At 41.3% G+C, this 21,234-nt stretch overlaps 3 non-coding genes across 3 annotated transcripts; 2 read left to right on the top strand and 1 right to left on the bottom strand.

Moving 5' to 3' along the window:
- Window positions 1-11,156: 11,156 nt before the first annotated feature.
- Window positions 11,157-11,228, bottom strand: trnat-cgu (transfer RNA threonine (anticodon CGU)). Its single transcript has one exon. It is a non-coding gene; the product is annotated as a tRNA-Thr (tRNA).
- Window positions 11,229-15,221: 3,993 nt separating this feature from the next.
- On the top strand, window positions 15,222-15,293 carry trnaa-cgc (transfer RNA alanine (anticodon CGC)). Its single transcript has one exon. It is a non-coding gene; the product is annotated as a tRNA-Ala (tRNA).
- Window positions 15,294-16,639: 1,346 nt separating this feature from the next.
- trnak-uuu (transfer RNA lysine (anticodon UUU)) lies at window positions 16,640-16,712 on the top strand. The gene has a single exon. It is a non-coding gene; the product is annotated as a tRNA-Lys (tRNA).
- Window positions 16,713-21,234: the final 4,522 nt, after the last annotated feature.

The raw sequence follows: 21,234 nt of genomic DNA, 5'->3' as shown, positions 1-21,234 counted from the left end.
GATGATTTTAAAATCAGGAGGGAGGGCCCTAGAAATATAGCAAACATTGCATTTACCATTTGACAATGTATTCTCTCGTGCCATGTTCAGAGGGTCGTATTTAAAAAAAACGGTACAGTACAATGTCCTGAAGTTCAGGATTTTGATAGTCTTTTCCATTGTCTCTCACACATCTGTGTCAGAATTTTTAGACATTTTTATAACCAGGAGGTAGGTTCGATCACCCTCTGCTCATCCTCAGTTAACCATATAGTCTCATATGCCATGTTCTAAATGTCCCATTTAAAACTGCTATATTAAAATTTCTTGTAAAATGCAAGAGTTTGAGACTTTTTATGATCAGAAGGCAAGGTCGTGGAAAATATGCAGGAAGTGCCAGTGAATTTACGTTTTGCCTTTGTCTTATTTACTCGTGGTATAACATGCCAGTTTGTTTTATTGTGAGTTGTGTTTCTGAAATGTGTTTCATACAAAAATGCAATTTGGACAGTCTCTACTTACATATTCCCCTTTACTGAGGAAATGTACAATAATACATCCGGATAAGTATTTTTAAAAATGACTGTAGAGAGCCATCTACAGGCGAAAGACGACATAACATCACAGCAGTAGCATTTAAGATGGAACGAAAAACACAAAGCAGCAGCTGGCGAATAAGAAGCCAACTTCAGCCTCGTTAATGCAATAGCATTAGGTGAGGTGGAAAAATATTTCTTGCTCTGAATCTTAACATTTTTATAGGAGGTGTTCTAGGACCTCTTGCCTCAGAAAAAAAACTGCCAGTACATCACTTATTTCTACTCCATCAATAGAAGCAGTGTTATCAGTACTGAGGCCTAAATGTACAGTAGGTCCTATCATCATATAAAAAGTCGAAAGTATCGACTGCATTCAACTGATAAAATGTATCTTCTATGAGAGTTATATCTTTATCCAAAATACATCAGAAACAAATGTGCATGTTTTTTGGGGGGGATCCTGAAGACTGAGACTCAAAACTTTTTTTTCCTTCTTTCCAGGAGGAAGGATTATTCAGATGCAAACATTGTCCCAAAATCGATGTACTTTTCAATGATATTCAAATCCTCAAATTCTTCATCTGAATGTCGATATTGAAATATGATATCGTACAAATTGTGGTTTTCTTTTTAAAGCAAATTTTATGCTTTAAATTAAATAAATTGTATTTATTATGAATGTGCCGGAATTTTTTCAGTACTTTAGAGGGTTCTGCCATTTTAGATGTTATGCTGTTCCTGTCTGATTTATCAAATGTGTCATTTAAATCTCCCGTCATTTCTATATCAGCCTGAAGGCCTTGAAGTAAAGATTGCAATTCATCCAAAAATGCAATTCATCCAAAAAAAGTTTCCCACTGGTGATACATACAAGGAAATGAATGTACATTTTCCCCCCAAATCAACAAATTTAAAATCAAATACCTCCCTCATTTGCAGGTGGAGAGAATAATATCAGAATAAATACAGGTTTAAAAGTCAGGAGCATTGATAGTCCTATTTTAAAATTACACTAAAATGCTCACAATATATTAAAAAGCTCTGTAAAATAATAAAAAAATTAAAAAAGGTAAAAAGAAATAATACACAGTTATAAAGCTCAGGAATTATCAATGGGAACTTACAATGGGTTGATATGATTTAAAAAATAAAATATTTGAAAAAATCCACTTACAATATGCTAAAAATGGCAAGAATACTTAAAACAGGTTTTAAAATTTTAAAAAAATAAAACAAGTTAAAAATAAATACTAAAAGGGTTTAAAATTCAGGAATGTGATTGGTCAGATGCTTACAATGAGTGTTGCTGGTGTTTCGTGTGATTTACTGAAATGAAAAAATATTCAATTTAAAAACGGCAAGAGCTCGTATGAAAAAAAAGTTCTTAAGTATCTTTGTTGTAAGAGCTGCACCAGAACTAGTGTATTCATATACATCAGAAAAGTAGCTGAACGTGACTGGTTTATATTCAGTTATATGCATTGGGGACGAAAAGGAGACTTACATGGATTTTATTAGGTTTTAGGAATCAGAACATTTATTTTTACACATTTATGCCTACGAGCAGAAATAACTTCCTGCTTTCAGCGCTTTTATTGTTTCTGCTTGTAACCTCGAACAGAGAAACCTAGTACTGACTCACAGAAACGCCCCGGAGTTTCTGTGTTTCTGGGATTTAAGAGGGATGTACTGTATGAAGACAGTAAAGGGAGTTTTTTTTTCCCGCTGTAGAGTATGAAGGCGGTTTGATGAGTCTGGAGGGAGGAGACGAGCATTCCGCACGGGGAGCGCAGAACAACAAGTTTCACCTGCAGCTCGCCAAGTCCTGTCCTATATAACCGCTGAGCCTGGGACACACTGAGTCTCTAACCAGTGTTTGAGATGTAAAGGGTTAAACCCAGAAGTCGAGAGTGGAGTTTTTGTATAAGTGTAAGATTAAGGGAATAGGGTTTTGGTGGGTTTGGTGCACAGCAGAGGTTTCGGTTTAGGTTAAGTTTGCTTTTGACACATTTGTAACGGCCATGGCGGCCTGTAGAGTCGGCATGCACCGTTACTTTTGCTCACTTTTGGTGTATAAGGGTGGTGAGGGTTCGGCTCACTCGGGTGATATTTCACGGTTGGACTTTTCAAGGAAGGTGTTACAGAAAGGATTAAGGCATTAGATGTCAAATGCTTAATCACTTTGCTGAAGGGAATTGGTTTTGACATTAGTTTCAATCGGCGAAGTTACTGGAACAATTTTGGATAAAAATAGAGTAGAAAAAAAGATGTGGGCCTGATTAGAATGTTTGAATGGCAGAAGCTGATGGATCTTTCTAATGTGGTGTGAGCCTGGTCAGTACCTGGATGGGAGACCTCCTGGGAAAAACCAAGGTTGCTGCTGGAAGAGGTGTTAGTGGGGCCAGCAGGGGGCACTCACCCTGTGGTCTGTGTGGGTCCTAATGCCCCAGTATAGTGACGGGGACACTATACTGTAAACAGGCGCCGTCCTTCGGATGAGATGTAAAACCGAGGTCCTGACTCTCTGTGGTCATTAAAAATCCCAGGGCGTTTCTCGAAAAGAGTAGGGGTGTAACCCCGGTGTCCTGGCCAAATTTCCAATTGGCCCTCACCAATCATGGCCTCCTAATAATCCCCCCCTATGAATTGGCTACATTACTCTGCTTTCCTCCCCACTGAGAGCTGATGTGTGGTGAGCATTCTGGCGCACTATGGCTGCCGTCGCATCATCCAGGTGGATGCTGCACATTGGTGGTGGTGGAGGGGAGTCCCCATTACCTGTAAAGCGCTTTGAGTGGAGTGTCCAGAAAAGCGCTGTATAAGTGTAAGCAATTATTATTAATTAATAGGACTGTGATTGTTCGCATGTTTAATGAGATGGTGATGAAGGAAGATGTTTTGACATGGTTGTCTAAGTATTGTTTAGTGAAAGGTGAGCTTCAGAAAGTCTTGGATGATGATGGCATCTGGAACTGTGCATGGAGAGTACCTGTTTCATTGCATGAAGACAAAAAATGGTTATGGTGGATTTAAACACATTCCTTCTTTGATTGGATTAGGTGAAAATAGAGGCCTTGTGTTCTACCAAGGGCAGCCAAAACCGTGCAGGAGATGTGGGGAGCTGGGTCACTTTGTGGATGCCTGTACAAAGGTGGTGTGTGTTAAGTGCAAGGAAATTGGACATGCATATACTGAATGTACAAGCGTGAGGAAATGTAATCTCTGTGAGTGTGAAGGTCATGTGTTTAAAGACTGTCCAAATTCCTTTGCAAATAGAACAAAACTGGGAAGACCATTGCTCTTCCAATAGCCTGCCACCTGTGGAGACTGAAAGTGCTCAAATGAAATGTACAGAACAGAGGGTGCAGTCTAAAAGAGACATTGGATTTAGAAAATGATTGAACTCCGAGTAGAAGAGTGAGGGAAGATCATTTTCCGAGTCCTCGGGTAGGTTCTCCCATGGGTTTAGATGTCTCTAATATATGTGATCTTACTGACCAAGCTTTAGAACCAAAGACTCAAGGAGGGCAGGTGGTGAAATATCCTATGGATTGTGGGGGTGGTGGAGGAGGAGACAATTAAAGCAAAAGGGGGGGGAGGCCTGTTGGGTAGGTGTCACCTACTGAATGATTGTAGCCAGAGCTTTTAGTCTCCCCTGGTCCTACTTTAAGTATGGCTCTTAATATTGTGTCAATAAATGTGAGAAGCATTCGCTCCAAGTTAAGGGCAAGGAATATCCTATCATTTGTGAGGAAGGTAAATGGAAAAACTGGGGACATTGGGCCCATCAATCTGGAGTGGGTCCAAAGAAAATAAATCTGATGGTATAGCTGTTCTAATTAAAAATAAGATGGTAGAGGTACGTCAGCACCTTGTAGTGAAACCAGGGAGAGCACTGGTGGTGTATCTGGGTTTCATGAATGTCTAATTTAAACTCTTAAATATATATTGTCTGAGTTGCTCACATGACAGATATGTCCTAATTCAGGAACTGAGTATATTTATTGGGATGGGAACCAGTGGTTTTAGCTGGGGATTTTAATTCTCTTTTAGAAAGAGAAGGCAGAATGAGGGGCGAGAGGTGGGTCCAATTTGATAAATCATCAATATTATTGCAAACATTATGTAAAGATTTTAAACTGAAAGATGGCTTCAAACTTCATAGTCAGGGGAGGGCAGGTTTCACAAGGCACTAGTCTAATGGGACCCAAGCCTCACGCCTTTTGTTTGATACGTGATTTTACTTGCAAGACCACAGGCCTAACCCCTGTTTTTTTTTCTCTGACCATTGTCTGCTGTCATGTACAATTTCTATTCCAACAGCTGTTACTGTGGGGAAGGGTGTGTGGAAGCTCGATATTTTGCTTCTGGAAGGTGAGGAAGTGACGCACAGGTTCAGGGAAAGATATAAGGAATGGCAGTCTTTGTATGACCTGTTTGGCACAAGAGCACAGTGGCCAACCCGCTCTGACCCCCAGCTTCTCTCCCTGTCTGTGTGACTCATGGAGTTAGAAAGACTACAAGCTGTGCAAACTTCCAAATCTGTAACATCATTTCAAGGGTGTATGATAGATCATTCACAAGATCAAATGGCTGTTTATTATTGTAAGAACTGTAGTTCACTACTGTTCTTTTGACTCTTGAGCTTGCATTATACAGCCGTTGAGTGCATTTTGAACCTAAGAGATATCCAACTGATTCAACCTGTCTGATGAATGTTAAATGGGTTGTGACTTTTGGCAAAGTTTTTTGCAACATTATTTGTTTCATGAATACCATTCATCTCTATAACAACTTTCCTGTACCCTGAACATATGTTTTAAATTGCTTGATCCCATTTGGTGCAAACTTTCCATTGTACTGGTAATGTGTTGTTTGCATTAGGAGTGTGTTAAATAAGCAGAAAAGAAGCCCGTTTCTTCTACTGCTTCTGATCTTATATAGTGGTCAGAATCTCTCATCCAAAAGCTGATGAGTGGGAGGGGGGGAAATTAGTGCATAAAAAAACATTAAAGAGCATAAGGGTTTTCATCACATGGACTTGTTTGACTGTTTAGGATTAATGTTTTGGTGCCAGATCAATTAAAGGACAACAACCAGAAACACTGGTTCTCAGACTGAACGCATTCTCCTTCAATAATCTTTTTTACCAACAGGTGAGTGGAGTTGCCATGGGCACCAGAATGGGACCCAGCTATGCCAATATCTTTGTTGGCTGGGTAGAAGAACGCTTCTTCGCTTCCTACACTGGCTATGTCCCTGACCTCTACAAGCGATGTATTGATGACTGCGTCAGTGCCGCCACATGCTCCAACGATCAGCTTAAGTGCTTCCTGCACCATTTCACCAACTTCCACCTGTACCTCAAATATATAGTTAACATATCTTCAACTACTCTTCAGTTTCTGGACATCAACTTCTCCATCAACTACCACAGACTCTCCACTTCTGTTTATTACAAACCCACAGATTCACACAGATATCTTGTATAGCTCATTTCACCCCAAACATACTAAAAATCTCTCCCTTTTTCACAGTTCCTTCGGCTACAACAAATATGCAGCGACGACATCGAATTCCAGAACCAAACCCTCAAAATGAACTCCTTTTTCATCAACAGAGGATACCCCAGCAGTGTTATTGACAGGGCCCTTGCCCGAGCCAAAAACACCCCTCGGACCATCAACCCAATCAGGAACTCCCACCGTAACAACCGCATTCCTTTGGTGCTTCCCTAACACACTTCCTATCCCCAGGACTGTTAACGACAACTTTTCCATCCTACAGGATGATCCCTCTGTTGGGGCCCTCTTTTCTGACCGCCCCATCATCTCATATCACCAGTCACCTAATCTGCACAACCTTCTTGTTCACAGCTCCCTTGACCGCCCTCAGCAACCATCCACACCAGGTACTTTCCCTTGCAACAGAGCTCGCTGTATCGCCTGCAAGTACACATCCAACACCACACTCATTCAAGGCCCCTCAGGACAATTCTGGATCACCCAGATGGCATCTTGTACCTCCAGCAACCTTATTTACTGTATCTCTTGCGTAAATGCCCAGTTTCTCTCTATATTGGAGAAACAGGAAGGAGACTTGGAGACCGCTTCAGAGAACATGTCAGGGCTATGAAGATTAAAGATCTCTCCAAAAACCACTGTTTCTCATTTCACCTCTGATGGCCATGACCACTCTAATCTCTCCATCTGTGTTCTCAAAGATGGTTTTCTGAACTCATACATTAGAAAGAAAACCAAAACCAAACGTATCCTGCAGCTAGGATCACACCTTACCCCTTCTCTAAACGAAAGACTACTATTCTACTAAATTTTCTCCATTCATTGGAAGTTTCATTTCACACCTCTCAACACCTATTCTGACTTCACACCTCTTGATTGGCCTCTCTTTCTGTCCCCTGCTCCCGCCTCTCACCCCTCTTCCCTCCCAGCCTTTGTTCTCCCACTACATTACCTTTGCCTACTGCCTTCTCTCTCTCACACCTGAGTGAGGCTCCACGGCCGAAACATTGTTTTCTCTCTTCTTTTTTTTCAGCATGGAATAAACCTATTACTTGTTCCTTAACAACCGGAAACAATATCTTCGGTCTTTCCAGAGCTGTAAGTAGTCATTCCAAGTTTATTAACTTGTCTCTGTGCTTGTATGTACTCTTCAATAGCCACTGATGTTCTGTACAACAGCTATTTTTACAAATAAATTTGCATTTTTTTGGACTTCTTTTAAAGAATTGGCACATTTGGCAGAGCGGCGGCTCTGTGGCTAAGGATCTGCACCTGTGGCTGAAAGGTTGCTTGTTAACATCCCACGGTCGGCAGAGGAATCCTACTCCATTGGGCTCCTGAACAAGGCCCTTAACCCCAACTGCTGCAGGGGTGCCGTATAAATGGCTGACCCTGCGCTCTGACCCCCAGCTTCTCTCCCTGTATGTGTGTCTCAAGGAGAGCAAGCTGGGATATGCAAAATAGGAATTTCTAATGCAAGAAATTGTATATGGTCAATACAGTGATCTTATCGTATTGGCACATGGTAATCTCCAAGGAACAAGTAATAGGTTTATTCCATGCTGAAAAGAGAAGAAGAAAACTGTCAGAAATCCTCAGTGAAAAGGTATGCAGATCCTGTGCAGATGCAGGAGCAAGTAGTTATTGAGACAGGCGAACAATCCAGAACGAGATTGTTAGGTGAAAGGTAGATCGAAATACTGGAAATACAGAGAGAAGCAAACAATTCAAAACAGAAGGTAAGGTCCAAGGTCGAGAGGCAAAAGGGAGTTCAGTAACCAGTAAGCGAGATTCAGAGTAAACGCGAGGTAGTGCTCTCAAAGAGAAGACTCAATACCGAGTAGCAGGAAGCGGGTTTGAATGGTTAAAACAGTGCTTTGCCGCACAGCAGAGCATGTGCTGGTGGATTAACACATGTTATTATTAACCCGCTGCTGGTACTGGTTAGTTATTTTGTGAGTTGATCTCCCCTGGCTGGTGGTCGTGACAGTGACAGAATGCCGTTTTGTGATTGATGCTATATCAAAATATAGGGTCCCTCAAAAATTAAACACAGAAATAAGAACATTTAATGGCTTGTACATCTGTTGCACTCCTACACTATTAACATCCATTGGGAGTTGAATTTCAATTATGTTTCCACTTCATTCAGATGTGTTCCCTATTTTTCAGATTGTTGGCAATGCCACATGTTAAAAGAGGACAGAGGAGTAGGAGGCCAGACCTGTGGTCAAGGGCTGGTGAAGTAGGGAATGAGATCAAAGAATTTCTGAAGTTTTCTAAGCTAGAAAAAAAATTAGGTGGCATGACAATATGTGGTCAACACTGTCAAACAGAGTCCTTGGAGAGGATTGCTCCAGCAACAAGAAATGGTTATCAGTGATTTGGCATGAAGATAGAAAAAAGTAAGAACCCAAGTGCTTAGGGCGCAGAAGGAGGTGAGTATTGGTAAGGATTCCAAACCAGATGACAGTACACAATCTATAGTCCATATTTCAAGTCAAAGTGAGGGACATAGTTTGGAAGGCAACACAGAGCTCAGAAGTTCATCAGAAGATACAGAAGATGCATGGGCTGCACACAGCAGCACAGACAGTGGTGACATGTTTGAAGGAGAAAAAATCTGTGTAGAATCAGAAAAAAAGCCTGAAGAGCACAGTGAATATTCCCAGGGGGCAAGCGTGCCTGGGACGTCACCTCAGGATAAAAGGGGATTAAGAAAGATTATGTCTGTGCCTAACACTTTCCAAGTATGTCTGAAGGCTGAACGATGGAGAAAAATACCACCTCTAAAAGGTAAATCTAAACTAAGATGACCATGGACCCATATGTTATATAGCGAGTTCAGGAAGATAAATCATTGCTGCCCAATAGCCTTCAAATACCAATACATCAGGAAACAGCAGAAAAAAAAAACTTTCTGATGATTACAACAGTCTGTACTTTCAGTTCCTACCCTTCAGTACTTTCAGTTCCTGTAATGTAAAATACATAATGATAACAAGACACAAACCAATGGGCAATGATGACATCACAATTGATGTTGTACGAGTAGGGAAAATACAACACAGTGAAAGGGAAACAAAATTTCGACAGGCACGTCAGCCTTATCGTTGAAAGATTGCCCGTGCCCTCACAAAAGGAATCAGCAATGTGTACTACAGGCAGCTGAGCAGAACTCCGCTTGCTGAAATTGCAGCAGGCAATTTATCTAAGGCTCACAAGCAAGTATTAAACACTTCAGCATTTACTATTCGAATACCACACTTTGTCAAAACACTGCCGCTTCTTAAGCTTATAAGTAACGGTTTTTGAGCACGCATTGTGTTGTTAATGCTTATATTAAAAAAAGCATAAATTCACATAATGGAATTTGGACTGAACAAAGTAGTCCAGCCCCTTTACAACATTACATACCCACTGATTAAAGCTTAAAACTACGGCAGCAGGAGTAACAATAATGGCAACAACATGTTTGGAGTTCGGCATTTCATTTATTCTGCGGAAACATCGTATGGGAATGAACTGCCTGAGATAAAAGAGTAATTGCGGCTTCAGATCGTTTTACAGAGCATTGCGTTGTTCTGTTCATGCTGACTACACGCTTTAAATTTGTCGTTTACTGCAAGCGTTGCTTTTCCAGGTTTTTCTGAAATTCCTCGCATTTGAGCCAGCACTAAAATATTTCATTCCCGTCGCTGAATACATCGTGGAAACGGTATTTGCAACGGAACGCTGTCACACATGAAACGTCTTTGTTATTCGGTTCTGAAGTTTGAAAATGAAAATAAAACGGGGGTCACTTCATAGGCTTGAAAGAAGTCCAAGCAGCATAAAAACCCGCGAATTCTCACAAATTGCATTGTGCTGCACCTTTCTTCTGCTGCTTTTATAAATCTGCCTTAAACATTTGAATGCATACCTTACTGCTGCTAATCACATTCACGTGTTTACAAAGCTTTTTTCTGTCCGTTCTGTTTTTGCTAAGCAGTTTCTCCGTTTTCCTCGTACTGTGATTGTCAGCGAGCACAACAAGACAGAAACAGTGTAAAGGCAGGTAAAAAAGTCAGGGTAAAACACCTGACTGTCAGGAGTGGGATTTGAACCCGTGCCTCTATTTGGAGAGCGAAACACAAAGCTTATAAGAAGCTGTGAATTTGCTGTTTTAAACTGCTCGACTATCCTGAAAAATGTGTGCTGATTGCACCAGTCGCATGCGATTTTCCGTAACTTTAGGACGATAGATACGACTGGACGAACACAATTTGTGGCGTTTAGCATGACATGGAAAACGGTACCGGAGCATTCGGGTCCGGACTACCAGACTCGAAAATAATTTTACCCCCGCACTATCAAACTATTAAACTCCCAGCCTCTCTCACTCTCTCCTCACCTCTCACCTATAATCTGAACCTCACAGTGCCTTCTTTCTTACCAAAAAGCCAAACACACATTGAAAATCTATCTCTACCATACATGTCAAAAGCTCACTCCCCATCATTTCTATCCCTTTATTTCATTCTTTTGATGCATGTTTTTGCACATAACCTGTTACCTTTTTGTTGTTTTGCACACTGCCTGTTGTTGTTTTTTGCACATCGGCTGTTGTCTTTCTTTTGTTATACAATTGTATTGTTGTTGTGTTTTTTTCTTTGTACTACTTATATCGGAGAGCTAGCTAAATAGCATTTCGTTATACCATATACCTGTGTATGAGTATAATGACAATAAACTTGGACTTGAACTTGACAGAGTCTTGCAGGCAGTATATTATTTTATCGTTTACTCGTTTAAAAAAACACGGTCTTCTCGTTCCTAAGTCAGATTTTTAGTGCTTTCGAACGTTACTTCCAACCTGGACTGACAGCTCACCCGATCTGTTTGTGATCAGACCATGGAGTCGGGGGCTGTACCAAGCGCACGTTCCTTCTCAATGCTGAGGCGATCATTCGGAAGATGGGTGTGAAGAGAGATAAACTTTGTCGACTAAAAAACAAGGCAGGATATGCGAGAATACTAATCACTGGCGACAGTTATGCTCTCTTACTATTGAGATCCCTACATTGCGAGTTTTTTTAAGACTTTGAAACTAAAGGAAAGCGGTGACAAATGAAACAGGCAGGGGTGGGGTTTGAACCCACGCTCTTCGGTTTACGAAACCGACGCCTTACCACTTGGCCACCGCGCCTTCGCGTAAGCATGGGAATAAGGTTGTTCAAATTATTTTTTTCTGAATCCGGTTTACATCGCCAAATGTAAACCGGAGGCAGCAACAACAATAAAAGGGATACTTGTCCTTAAACTCGGACGTGATGTCCTGCAGACATGTGCACAATGTCCTGTTTTCTTGCAGTGTAGACATTTTGCTGTTCACGCTCCGCATTCATCTGCTTTGTGCGTTATTAGTCCGCACCTGTAACGTGTAATGTCAGCCGTCCCCTGTTCTTCTATATCTCTAGCATGACTGCGTCCGGCTGCTCGGCTTTTGTTTGTAAAATCTGAGCGAGCGCCCCATTCAGTGTCACTTTGTCACTGTGGTCAGAAAGCATTCTTGATTCTGCTTGAGCTGCTTCATGAATTCTAGCGACTGTAAGAGCTCTTTTTAAAGTCAGCCTTCATCCTGCAGCAATTTTTAGTTTCTTATGTGCACATTTTTCCACAAGTTGATATCTTAACATGTCAGTTTCCAATACTCCAAAGTCACAAGATTTAGCCAGTTCTCTTAGTGCAGTCACAAAAGCATCAACAGATTCATCCTGAGACTAAGTTCTCTGCCTAAATTTATGCCGTTCCAAAACCACATTTCTCCGCGGTGTAAAGGAAGCGTCTAAGGCAGCTACAGTCTTTTTCTCCAGGTAGGTTGGCAAAAACCCGCTGCACGGAAGCCCCGATACAGTGCAGTAATGTAGCACGTCTCACGGCATCCTGAGCTTCTGTAGATCCACCGGCTATTTAAAAAAAATCTGTACGACTCCATCCATATCTTGTATTCCGTATACAAATCCGGAGCTCCGAGGTTCAGTAGAAGCGGTGGAAAAAGCTGGGCATAAGCAAAGCTTCTCGGCGCGGCTGCCATATCTTCCATGGCGCAAGCTAAACGAAAAGTCCGAAAATTCAAAAGTTCGTTTCTACCAGCAAGAGAACTAAAATCAGCAGTGTTCTGCTCGCTTTGAGTCCGTCAAGCACTCATCTCTGGTCACCATAAATGTTGTGTATCTAAATTTAGAGAAGTTTTTATATTATTTTAACTATTTTGTTAACTACACAGATCACGCCCTTACACCTTATATTCCTGCCTTCTACTCTCGTTCTGTTGTCTCGCGATGTCTACTCACTATACTACATTTAGCATGACTTCTTGTTGCAGTTGAACTCAAAGCTGGAGATGATCTCCATATTCTACCGCACTAACTAGTCCGAAACGTAGTACACAGTACACACTTTTTAAGTGAAGTCAGGTTGTTAAAAAATTAAACCAGCGACCTGTCACAGAAACGTACCCCAGTCTCCCGCGCAACAAGCGGGGGTACTCAGCACTATACTAACGAGGAGCGCTTGTCTGCAGCTGAGCGTCAGCTCTGTTTACTGTCAGCAGTCATTTCCTCATTTCCAAAGACTTTTTCACCTGCTCTCAGCTTTTAAAGACGGTCATAAACGCTCAAGAAGTAATTCATGTCAGTTTGAAGTCTGTTTCTGTTGTCTCAGCTCTTGATAAAGAAAAGCCGTGCGTGGGAGACTCCCTCTCTGAAGAAGTTTGCCGTCACCCTGCGAGGGAGAAGAGCCATCAATCACCGAGGCAACCACTGAGACAGTTAACATTAAACACGTGAAATGCGAGATGTTGTGATTTTTTTCCCGCTTAAGGCTTCTATCGTTTCTACTCTAACGAGAAAGACCTCTTTATTAGAAGTGAGATTTTAACAAACGTCTCCAGGGTTAACTGCGACCTGAACGCAACGCCTTAGACCACCAGCCATCTTGCCTGTGGTACTTAGAGCAGCGCTCAATAAAAATGATCAGAACCCGAAAGCGCGTCTTATGCGGATCAGTATATTCCGATTCCACTGGTTTTGCAGAAGAAATAAGAAAAGCCGAACTCAAACCACTGTGGTGCCACTACGGGTACTCTGTCTGCAGCTGCTTTAAGATCTACTCACACCGTGTTGCCATTAAGGCTACCTTGTTAAAAAAAACTTATCGTCATCTTTTTGAACGTGATTATTAGACACCCGTTAAATCTCCACCGAGGTTTCTTGAGAGATCTTCAGCGAGCGAGTATTAAAAAACTACGTCGCTTCCAACCTCTGCTGTCACTGTAAAGTCGGACGTGATGTTCTGCAGATGTGCAGTTTGCCTTTCCTCTTGTCGTATTCAAGAGTACTCACTGTGTGAGCTCCTCACTGCGTGTTCTGTACTCTACTGTGATTTAATTTAGATGATTACGTGGAGTAGAGTGACAAGATCTACTTGAACATTTTCGGTTTGTGAAATGAAACACTAAATATACTACTGTAAATACAAGTAATGGACATTTAAAATAACCACAGTACAGCTAGAAGAGTGAAAGATAAGAGACTATTTAGAATGACATTCACAATAGACTTAACTTAGCACAACCGCCCGAAGAGGGACTTGAACTCTGGGCCCTGGACTTGATCCTCGCAAGTCACCTGTCTCTTGTGCCAAAGAGCAGTCATACTGGACCCGTCTGGAATGACCACTGACAGACTTTATCCAGAAGCGACAACACCCCTCCCAGTAGAATGAGTGAGAAATACAGCATGACATGGGTAGTTAAGGGGCTCCCACAATCCATCTTTCCTCACATTACTAATTTTTTTCAATAGCATTTTGACCTTTTTTCACATTCAGATTTTTTTCACATTTAATAAAATCTTTTAATCAACAACATTAAAAAGAAAACAAATGGAACATTTTTGGGAACAATAATTAAAAAAAAAAACTTTCAATGCCTTGGTTGTATACGTGTGCACACCCTTTATAAAGGGAGTTGCAACAGTGCTGAAATGTAAAGAGCATTTCTGTAGAGAAAACAGCATTTTTTCTGCCTTGATGTTAAGCTTAGGGAGCCTGTCTTTTAGAAATTCTATTTTATAACACCTTGCACAGCCTCCCGGCAGACTAACAAATATTTTTTTGGAGAAATTGGCTCACACACCGGAAGACACTAACGTTTATTTACGTTAGAGTATGTAAAACTCAGGCTTTAACAGATGTTCATGATGTTTCACACGGGGTGTTACCTGTTGTAGTGTTTCAAAAGATGTGTTAGCGGACAACAAATTATCTTGAAAAGATTTGGGTTTGTACTGGCTGGGATTCAAACCCGACTCAATTATTTGGAAGGCGCCTGTACCACCAACGCACTTCCGAGAAACACTTGCAAATTGTCACAATCCTCTCTCTCACCTACAAAGTTATGGAGACACAGAGGTCCAATGAAAACTAATCTTATTCACTCAAGGCTCCACTCTTTTGTTGTGATGTCATTTTAATTAATTTTAGCTTTGATAAGGTGTCGTTTTTGCCTCTTAAAGTTAAAATCTGCTCCTTTCTTCCTGGTATAGAAATAACATGTTCCATCTTTGTTTAAAAACACCACTAAAAGTAAATTATTCAGCTCTAACGCCTGTGTGCATTGACAAGACATCTCAAAAGGACTTATCAAATAAGAACACGATCCTTCCTGTTACCATTCCTGTGGTGGGGCGTTGTTTCATCCTTTTATTTTCTTCTACAATATTTGCAGACAGGGCTTTATCACTCGAGTTGTACAGAACAAGTGTGCATCGGTCCATGAAAATCATCAGTAGTGCTGTTTTTCTATGCATAGTTTAATCAAGAGCACTTAAAAGATGCAAAAAGCTTTCAAATAAAACAGAATTGAAAGACAGTCGAGTAAGAAGGTAGAAAAAAAGCACTCCCCCGTCTGGGAATTAACCACCGTCGCACGTATGACTGGATACAAAAATAATAGATTAATTTGTGCCCAGTCTCTTGAAGCTTCAATGCGATTATTTTTCCTTCCTTATTTCTTCATTCCCATGCATTTACTCTGTAGTAGAGGAAACGCGAAAGTGGGAAACTGCAGGCATTCTTCGTGAGTGGTGGATTGTGATCAGTGAGCATCTGGACAAGTCTGTTCCACTACTTTGCCATCGGGGATGTAGCTCAGTGGTAGAGCGCATGCTTCGCATGTATGAGGTCCCTGGTTCAATCCCTGGCATCTCCAGGTGCTTTATATTACAGTACTCACATTGCAATCTTCTGTTGAGTGAGAACTCTTTCCTTGTGTTCAGCGAGAGCCAGGTTTACACAACTAAATGCAGGCACACTCGACGTGCTGCAGAGTTGCGCTGCTGTTTTAAATGTACCTCATTTAGTTCTGTTAAATCCTAAATTATTTGAACTAACCCTAACCCTAACCCTAATAATTTAGTTCAAATTCAGGAAATCCAGAGATTGCTTCACACTTGCCGTGGCTGTTGCAGAAAACACCTCTTGAATCTCACCCGGGATTTCTTGAGAGATCATTCAGCGAGCGAATCCTCCTTCTGATCTCCGCACTAAACTGAAAGCTTCACGAACTCCTCACTGCGTGTCCTGTACTGTTACAAGTGCTCTCGTGTAGATGTGAAGCACAGCCATAAACACACTTTGAACTTTTGCCGTTTGTTAATGAAAATGCAAAAGAGCATGACAAGTATTGATCGTATAAAATATCCATGGCACAACTCGAGAAAGTACTGAAGGACTACATATCGACTTTTGATGATTACAAGAGATTCAAGAAACACAACCGTCCGCACCTGGGTTTGGATCCTGAATGCTAGAGTTAAAAGAACATAAGCGACGTTTATGACCTATAAACTCTCTAAATTGTCTTATAGTTTATGAAAGAAAACACTTTCTTAATAATTACTTACTGATGATAGACGATTTATTGAATTTTAACAAAATCACAATTACAAACTTTTTCGGTTAAACTGTTATTCACATACTCTAACGTAAATAAACGTTAGTGTCTTCCGGTGTGTGAGCCAATTTCTCCAAAAAAATATTTGTTAGTCTGCCGGGAGGCTGTGCAAGGTGTTATAAAATAGAATTTCTAAAAGACAGGCTCCCTAAGCTTAACATCAAGGCAGAAAAAATGCTGTTTTCTCTACAGAAATGCTCTTTACATTTCAGCACTGTTGCAACTCCCTTTATAAAGGGTGTGCACACGTATACAACCAAGGCATTGAAAGTTTTTTTTAATTATTGTTCCCAAAAATGTTCCATTTGTTTTCTTTTTAATGTTGTTGATTAAAAGATTTTATTAAATGTGAAAAAAATCTGAATGTGAAAAAAGGTCAAAATGCTATTGAAAAAAATCAGTAATGTGAGGAAAGATGGATTGTGGGAGCCCCTTAACTACCCACGTCATGCTGTATTTCTCACTCATTCTACTGGGAGTGGTGCCGTCGCTTCATGATAAAGTCTGTCAGTGGTCATTCCAGACGGGTCAGGTATGACTGCTCTTCGGCACAAGAGACACGTGACTTGCGATGATCCCGACAGTGTCAATTTTTTTTCAGAGCCCGGATAGCTCAGTCGGTAGAGCATCAGACTTTTAATCTGAGGGCCCAGGGTTCAAGTCCCTGTTCGGGCGGTTGTGCTGTTCTTAAGTCTATTGTGAATGTCATTCTAAATAGTCTCTTATCTTTCACTCTTCTAGCTGTACTGTGGTTATTTTAAATGTCCATTACTTGTATTTACAGTACTGTATTTAGTGTTCCATTTCACAAACCGAAAATGTTAAAGTAGATCTTGTCACTCTACTCCACGTAATCATCTAAATTAAATCACAGTAGAGTACAGAACACGCAGTGAGGAGCGCACACAGTGAGTACTCTCGAATTCGACAAGAGGAAAGGCACACTGCACATCTGTAGAACATCACGTCCGAGTTTACAGTGACAGCAGAGGTTGGAAGCGACGTAGTTTTTTAATACTCGCTCGCTGAACGATCTCTCAAGAAACCTCGGTGGAGATTTAACGGGTGTCTAATAATCACGTTCAAAAAGATGACGATAAGTTTTTTTTTAACTAGGTAGCCTTAATGGCAACACGGTGTGAGTAGATCTTAAAGCAGCTGCAGAGTACCCGTAATGGCAACACACTGCTTTGAGTTCGGCTTTTCTTATTTCTTCTGCAGAACCAGTGGTATCGGAATATACTGATCCGTATAAGAAGCGCTTTCGGGTTCTGATCATTTTTTTTGAGCGCTGCTCTAAGTACCACAGGCAAGATGGCTGGTGGTCTAAGGCGTTGCGTTCAGGTCGCAGTTAACCCTGGAGACGTTTGTTAAAATCTCACTTCTAATAAAGAGGTCTTTCTCGTTAGAGTAGAAACGATAGAGGCCTTAAGCGGGAAAAAAGTCACAACATCTCGCATTTCACGTGTTTAATGTTAACTGTCTCAGTGGTTGCCTCGGTGATTGATGGCTCTTCTCCCTCGAAGGGTGAGGGCAAACTTCTTCAGAGAGGGAGTCTCCCACGCACGGCTTTTCTTTATCAAGAGCTGAGACAACAGAAACAGACTTCCAACTGACATGAATTACTTCTTGAGCGTTTATGACCGTCTTTAAAAGCTGAGAGCAAGTGAAAAAGTATTTAGAAATGAGGAAATGACTGCTGACAGTAAACAGAGCTGACGCTCAGCTGCAGACAAGCGCTCCTCGTTAGTATAGTGCTGAGTACCCCCGCTTGTTGCGCGGGAGACTGGGGTACGTTGCTGTGACAGGGCGCTGGTTTAATTTTTTAACAACCTGAGTTCACTTAAAAAGTGTGTACTGTGTACTACGTTTCGGACTAGTTACGGCGGTAGAATATGGAGTTCATCTCCAGCTTTGAGCTCAACTGCAACAAGAAGTCATGCTAAATGTAGTATAGTGAGTAGACATCGCGAGACAACAGAACGAGAGAGTAGAAGGCGGGAATATATGGTGTAAGGGCGTGATCTGTGTAGTTAATAAAATAGTTAAAATAATATGAAAACGTCTCTTTATTAAGATACACAACATTTATGGCGACGAGAGATGAGTGGTTAACGGACTCAAAGCGAGCAGAACACTGCTGATTTTAGTTCTCTTGCTGGTAGAAACGAACTTCTGAATTTTCGGACTTTTCGTTTAGCTTGCGCCATGGAAGATATGGTAGCCGCGCCGAGAAGCTTTGCTTATGCTCAGCTTTTTCCACCATTTCTACTGAACCTCGGAGCTCCGTATTTGTATACGGAATACAAGATATGGATGGAGTCGTACAGATTTTTTTAAATAGCCAGTGGATCTACAGAAGCACAGGATGCCGTGAGACGGGCTACACTACTGCACTGTATCGGGGCTCCCGTGCAGCGGATTTTCGCCAACCTCCCTGGAGAAAAAGGTACATATGAACAGACTGCAGCTGCCTTAGACGCTTACTTTACACCGCGGAGAAATGTGGTTTTGGAACGGCATAAATTTAGGCAGAGAACTTAGTCTCAGGACGAATCTGTTGTTGCTTTTGTGACTGCACTAAGAGAACTGGCTAAATCTTGTGACTTTGGAGTATTGGAAACTGACATGTTAAGATATCAACTTGTGGAAAAATGTGCACATAAGAGACTATAAATTGCTGCAGGAGGAAGGGCTGACTTTAGAAAGAGCTCTTACAGTCGCTAGAATTCATGAAGCAGCTCAAGCAGAATCAAGAATGTTTTCTGACCACAGTGACAAAGTGACACTGAACGGGGCGCTCGCTCAAACTTTACAAACAAAAGCCGAGCAGCCGGACGCAGTCATGCTAGAGATATAGAAGAACAGGGGACGGCTGACATTACATGTTATAGGTGCGGACTAACAATGCACAAAGCAGATGAATGCGGAGCGTGAACAGCAAAATGTCTACACTGTAAGAAAACAGGACATTATGCACACGTCTGCAGAACATCACTTCCGAGTTTAAGGACAGCAACATCAGAGATCAGAAGTATTTCAGAATCCCACTCAAATCCAGTATGAATGCCGCATAAATCTGCATTGTACAATTAGTATACTGTTTGTCCGTTGAATCAAACACGCCTTATGAAGCATTTCTAAAACAGGAGAGATCGTTAGGGAATGTGTCTTCCTGTAAAAATAAAATGAATTCAAGGGCACTATAAGCAGAGGTGTGAAAGCCTGCTCTACAGAAGAACTATAGCCAGAGATGCCAAAGAGGTCGAGATTTCACCACGTGAGAGAAAGCATCTCAGAAAACGAAGCTGCGGTCAATTCCACGCGTTATAAAAACACTAGGTCAAACAACAAGAGCTGAAGAGCCGCTGTTGAGAGTAACGTGGCCGAGCGCTCTAAGGAGCTGGCTTAAACCTCCAGTCTCTTCAGGAGCATCTGTTGGAGTCGCACTGCTACAGCGTATCTCCTTGTTAAGTATCCCTTTTATTGTTGTTGCTGCCTCCAGGCGATGTAAACCAGATTCAGAAAAAAATAATTTGAACAACATTATTCCCATGCTTCTTCGAAGGTCCAGTGGCCAAGTGGTAAGGCGTCGGTCTTGTAAACTGAAGATTGTGGTTTCAAACCCCACCCATGCCTGTTTCAAAGTCTTCAAAAAAACTCGCAATGTAGGAGTCTCAATAGTAAGAGAACATAACTGTCGCCAGTGATTAATATTCTTGCATATCCTGCCTTGTTTTTTAGTCGACAAAGCTTGTCTCTCTTCACACCCATCTTCCGAATGATCGCCTCAGAATTGGGAAGGAACGTGCGCTTGGTACAGCCCCCCACTCCATGGTCTGATCACAAACAGATCGGGTGAGCTGTCAGTCCAGGTTGGAAGTAACGTTCGAAAGCACTAAAAATCTGACTTAGGAACAAGAAGACCATGTTTTTTTAAACGAGTAAACGATAAAATAATATACTGCCTGCAAGACTCTGTCAAGTTCAAGTCCAAGTTTATTGTCATTATACTCATACACAGGTATATGGTATAACGAAATGCTATTTAGCTAGCTCTCCGATATAAGTAGTACAAAGAAAAAAACACAACAACAATACAATTGTATAACAAAAGAAAGACAACAGCCGATGTGCAAAAAACAACAACAGGCAGTGTGCAAAACAACAAAAAGGTAACAGGTTATGTGCAAAAACATGCATCAAAAGAATGGAATAAAGGGATAGAAATGATGGGGAGTGAGCTTTTGACATGTATGGTAGAGATAGATTTTCAATGTGTGTTTGGGTTTTTGGTAAGAAAGAAGGCACTGTGAGGTTCAGATTATAGGTGAGAGGTGAGGAGAGAGTGAGAGAGGCTGGGAGTTTAATAGTTTGATAGTGCGGGGGTAAGAACTGTTTCTGAGTCTTGTAGTCCGGACCCGAACGCTCCGGTACCGTTTTCCATGTCATGCTAAACGCCACAAATTGTTCGTCCAGTTGTATCAATCGTCCTAAATTTACGGAAAATCGGATGTGACTGATGCAATCAGCACCCATTTCTTCAGGATAGTTAAGCGGTTTAAAACAGCAAATTTACAGATTCGTGTCTTTTAAGCTTTGTGTTTCGCTCTTCCAAATAGAGGCACGGGTTCAAATCCCACTCCCGACAATCAGGCGTTTTACCCTGTCTTCTTTACCTGCCTTTACACTGTTTCAGTCTTGTTGTGCTCGGTGACAATCACAGTACGAGGAAAACGGAGAAACTGCTTAGCAAAAACATAACGGACAGAAAAAAGCTTCGTAAACACGTGAATGTGATTAGCAGCAGTAAGGTATGCATTCAAATGTTTAAGGCAGATTTATAACAGCAGCAGAAGAAAGGTGCAGTCTTTGTGAAAATTCGCGGGTTTTTATGCTGCTTGGACTTCTTTCAAGCCTATGAAGTGACCCCCGTTTTATTTTCATTTTCAAACTTCAGAACCGAATAACAAAAAGGTTTCATGTGTGACAGCATTCCGTTGCAAATACCGTTTCCACGATGTATTCAGCGACGGGAATGAAATATTTTAGTGCTGGCTCAAATGCGAGGAATTTCAGAAAAACCTGGAAAAGCAACGCTTTCAGTAAACGACAAATTTAAAGCGTGTAGTCAGCATGAACAGAACAACGCAATGCTCTGTAAAAACGATCTGAAGCCACAATTACTCTTTTATCT

The sequence above is a fragment of the Lepisosteus oculatus genome, chromosome 14 (assembly GCF_040954835.1).
Source record: "Lepisosteus oculatus isolate fLepOcu1 chromosome 14, fLepOcu1.hap2, whole genome shotgun sequence".
Classification (NCBI taxonomy): Eukaryota; Metazoa; Chordata; class Actinopteri; order Semionotiformes; family Lepisosteidae; genus Lepisosteus; species Lepisosteus oculatus.
The sequence above is the reverse complement of the archived record's forward strand: the minus strand, read 5'-3'. Positions and strand labels throughout refer to the sequence as shown.